The 5,027-nt window shown below is 32.5% G+C and overlaps 1 long non-coding RNA gene across 1 annotated transcript; it reads right to left on the bottom strand.

Moving 5' to 3' along the window:
• Positions 1 to 937: 937 nt before the first annotated feature.
• Positions 938 to 4,779, bottom strand: LOC110720692. The gene is made up of 3 exons (XR_002511347.1): positions 4,540 to 4,779; positions 4,259 to 4,418; positions 938 to 1,598 (listed from the first exon to the last, which is right to left on the bottom strand). It is a non-coding gene; the product is annotated as an uncharacterized LOC110720692 (long non-coding RNA).
• Between the last annotated feature and the right edge of the window lie 248 nt (positions 4,780 to 5,027).

Raw genomic sequence — 5,027 nt, 5'->3', positions numbered from 1 at the left:
ATTTTCTTTGTGTAACCAAACAACCCCTTACAATATTAGTCAATCCAGGCAAGAGCGCTATTTATTTCCCTTTATTCCTAAAAGTTAGTACTTTCTCATTTTTAAAATGTTGGGTATATATGGCTACTTTGAAAAGTTTTTTTTTTTGATAAAAGTTTTAATGTAACGTGATATGCGGGATGATGTTATTATTATAATAGTACTCTCTCCGTCCCATAATTACAAACAAATAATTCTAAAAAGTACGGTTGTTAAGGATAATAGAAAAAGTAGAAGAATATTGTATGAAAAAAGATAAAAAGTGAAGAATGTTGTATGGGGAAAATAAAAAGTAGAGAATATTGTATAGAAAAGTTAAAAAGTAAGTAATGATTTTTTAGGTATATGTGTATTTTGTATGAAAAAAGAAAAAGTAACTAATGATTTTTTAGATATGTGTGTAATTTGTATGGAAAAGCTAAAAAGTAAGTAATGATTAGGTGTTAGTTTTAGTAATAGGAAGAACATTTTGAGACATCCAAAATAGTATATTTGCCTGTAATTAAGGGACGGAGGGAGTACAATATAATTATTGGATCATGATTTGCATGATGTTATCATTATACTGATTGCATTTTAAAATGATGTTCCTGTTCCGTAAATCGATGCAAATTTTTACTCATCTTTGACCGCAAAAATCTTTAATCTCACACTAGCAAAAATTATAAAACTTAGATATCAATAATCTACTCACTAAGACGAATCAAACTAGATCCCATATGACTATATTTGTTATTATAGATTAAGAGAAATTTAGAAAATTTTCTCTTTAAAAAAGTCAAAGATTCCAAACAAAAATATCATTGTGGAACGGAAGGAGTAACTATCATTATATACCAAATTATTTATTTTTAAAATTGTACTCCGTATATACCAAATTATCTCATCCATTTTGATATGATTAAATTAATAAATGATTATCTGTTGGACATATATGATTAAAAATACATAAAACGTACGGAGTAGTAAATATATACTGTATTCTAAGGCTAGGTCGTCCATACAATCCGTATTTGTGTACAAGATTCAAGCCATACAATACAAGTATACAACTTTTTATGTCACACATCAATTTTTAACAATGTTTGCACGGATTCACCAATCCACATAATGTGGTAAAGCGAAATAATTAGCTTGGGTACATATTAGGGAAGAGGTATTGCGATGGTTGGGGACATGGAGCATGGTCCGGTGTAGTTCAAGTAGGACCATGAATTGGTGTCCACAAGTATAGAAAACAGAATCAGATACTCCCTTGTGACCTTGTGTGGATGGGAAGATAATGATCGCTGACCCAATGTTTTGTTTCGACTTTGGAGCTTTCAGGGACACTTTCCTTCACAACAGATCCGCAGCATCACATTCTAATTCAGGCCAAGCAGAACAATAATATCTACCGTGTCCACAAATCTCAACATCAGAGTGATAAACACGAACAAACAGTTCACAAAGCAAAAAGCGCATAGCATAATCCTACAATTTCTCCGTCTAGAACCAGGTAGTTGCCCATATCTATCCATCTGTATTAATATGATCCATAAGCTTTAACATCAATCTACCTGGCAAGACACAACATTAACATTGCAGCGACTGTCAAGAACCAATATACTAACAGATATAAGCTGAAATTGAAATGCAAAGTAAGGAGATAAAAGGAAAAGATAACTAGCCATTTTACTTTCATCAGAGGCTCTTTTATTTTTACAAAAATATTTTACGGTAATATGATTGGAAAACAATGAGCAACGGATAACATAATCTTACAAGTAAAACTATGGAGGGAATTGAAGAATAAGGGAGGAGAAAAAGGGGGTATTAGGACTGTTAAGAGTAGGAAGGAAAACGTGACATCCCTTCATTTCAAAATTTCAAAAGGAAAATGATTTCTGCTGTTTAGAAAAATATGTCCCACCTTTAAGAAAATTGTTTACCACCGTTCATAAGCCAAACAGCAAAAAGTGGGAAAATATTTTTCGTCAAAACAAACAGAACCAAGTGCAGCAACATCCACATTCCAAATAGAGCTACAACATCAAAATTTCTTAGCAAGAAAACAAACACGCATAATCAATGCTGGCTGTACAAAATTTCATGTATTGAAGCATATACCTCCATTTCTCTATATTTCAAACACCTGTATGCCAAAGTAACCAACCACCTTTTCTTCCAATGCTCATATGCTACGAGTCTAACAAATATAAGTTTCCTCACCTTCCCAGCAACTCAAATTTAATTATCTCCACATCAATCAATTTCAAACCCCAATCCCAATTTGAACACAATTATATTGTCCCGACAATAATTTAATTCTAGTTCCTTTTTCAGAAGCTTCTCCAACCTTACAACATAGCATTTCCTCATAACCCTCCGGTCCCATAGAACCTTCAAATCTGATAGATATGAAATGAGCACCCCTAACCCATATGAAAGTTTTAAGGATATCATCATATCAAGGAAAAAGAAGAATAAACCGAAAGCTGTGAAGACGGACAAACTGGAAGTAATTAACTTTTGAGGGGTCTTGATTAGCAGCTAAAAAATAAAGCACACAGAAAAACGTGAGCAGCATTAGAGAGAGCCCTCAATAAGTAATTTGTTTGACACTGTGACAATGGAAATAGGTATACAATGAAAGAGAGACATAGCACTGTTTGTACACAAAAGAGAAGGACGAAAGGGAGGGAGAGGAATCCAAAGGAAAGAGCTTGAGGTGGGGGAATGCCGGAATGGGAGGCTTGCTGCGCCCTATCCTAATTCTTGTAGTAAGCTCCAAGGAGACTACCAAGACTTTCAAATGCCAATAATGTAGGGTGGTGGATAGTATTCAAACCCACAAAGATTTTAGATAAATTTAAATGATCTGTAAGAATTCAAATTTGAGACCTTGTAACTTTGGAAGTGATAAATTTGGGGGCACTTAAATTTAAAGATTAAAAAATCAAATTAGTCAAAGTTTAATTCATCCCCCTCGGCCCTCACCTATAGTATCCCAGTCAGTTATATTTAATTTGCAAAAGTTATATGCACTAAACATCAACTACGTTCTACGTATATAAGATTGTTAGACTCGGATTTTTCAATAAGGGCATCTCCAATGAAATGTACACTACTAAACCTACCTAAACAACGCTTGACCTGCTTAAACCATTGGAGATGAATCTAAAGATTTTCTACCTTCAGCTATCCTACCCAAAGAAGCTAGATCAAAGCCCTCTACTTGGATTATGAATCAAAAAGTCTGTTTATTTTTGGAGATTCATACAGCTATGCAAGCATCAAGCATAATAGATCAATTATTATGTATTTAATTCATTGGCAACTTATGCTTCAGACATACATGAAACTTATGAATTCAACTTCATGGAATGGCTTCAGCAACAAGGTTTCCTAAAAACCAAATTTCGACCTAAGAATCCTCCACAATCACACTTCATAATTTCTTTCTAGGCCAACAAAGTCTTTCTAGATTGTAAAAAAAAAAAAGGGCATGCTGGAAATCTATGAAATTTATCCATCCATCAACCGGATACATGTTGAAAATTATAATGCTTTTAATTACTTAGCAACTAGCAAAGATGATGAAATTAGAGGAATCATCTACTCTGAAAAGGGTACACAAAGCATTGTACCATATTCATAAATCAACACAGAACGCAATAATCTTTTCACTTTCCATGCTTTTTATGAAATATGTAGACTTAATAATGGTCGTTATAATGGCAAAAATACATTCCTAAACCAATCTCTTCGCCTCTTCTCAATCACGAATTCATATTAATCTGATTTACAGTTGTTTGAACTTATTATAACAATAGAATTGTAAATTGGACATGAAAACCAGTATATTTCCTAAACTAAACTAATCTAATTTTAAGTTGCCGAACTAGTCTAATCTGACCTTGTGCAATTATACAGACCAATATTATATGAATTGATTGGGATTAGAGTGAACAGAAACACATAGTTCAACTTCAATTAATACAACTAAGATATACTTGATTGGTATTTCATTTAAATTTCTCAGCCAAAACCACAATGTTTGAATGGTACTTGTATCCAATAAAATGCAATAATTCGTTCACACAAACCACAGAATTGCAACTTACTTACACATTTACACAATTTTCAAACAAAGAATAAGCTAATAAATCACAAAATATTGACAATTCATCACAAAAAATATAAAGTTGGAAAATTGAATAAATGAAAGAATAGCGACCATAATTAAGGAGGAGGATTAGCAGAAGAATCACGGGATTTGTAGAATTGAGAATAGCGACGCTCTGGATTCTTGGGTTTAGAAGATTTTTTACGCAATCCAAAGATTTCTTGTACCAATGGAACATGAACTAGCACCAATTTCCACGCCATCCACCAACCTGCAATTTGAGATCATTCATCAATTAATCAATCAATTAACCTTAATATTGTAATTTCTCAGATGATTAATTGATCAAAATTCAAAAAATTGATTCTTTAATTGCAGTTGAATTGATATACCTAAGCAGAGGACGGAGAGAACAAAGAGAAGAGCGAAGAAAGGACGTAGGAAGAAGAGAAGAAGGTAATCCCAGGAAGAGAGGGAAATTGAATTTGGAGGAACCTCCATTGACATGAATTCTTCTTGTATTTTCAAAATTTTAGGCTTCAATAAATTTGTGATTTCAGATTTTTGTTGTCGAGTTGTTTATTTTTACACAATTGTTGAGTTGCTGAAGAACTCTAACGAATGCAAAATTTACACTAAAAAATAGTAAAAAGTTAAGAAATCATCAAAATATAAACACTAATAATACTGATTTACGCGTATTTTTGTCATGAATTTCTAATTTTATACAATTTCCAAGAGTATACTTAGGGCTACATATAACATTACCCTTTTATTTTATTTAATTTTTTTTTTACGGTTTTTTCACCATATACCCTGAATTTCAACGAATGCAAAAATATATATATATTTTTTATTACGGTTTTTTCACCATACACCC

The sequence above is a fragment of the Chenopodium quinoa genome, unplaced genomic scaffold (genome assembly GCF_001683475.1).
Source record: "Chenopodium quinoa cultivar QQ74 unplaced genomic scaffold, ASM168347v1, whole genome shotgun sequence".
In the NCBI taxonomy this organism is placed as follows: Eukaryota; Viridiplantae; Streptophyta; class Magnoliopsida; order Caryophyllales; family Amaranthaceae; genus Chenopodium; species Chenopodium quinoa.
The sequence above is the reverse complement of the archived record's forward strand: the minus strand, read 5'-3'. Positions and strand labels throughout refer to the sequence as shown.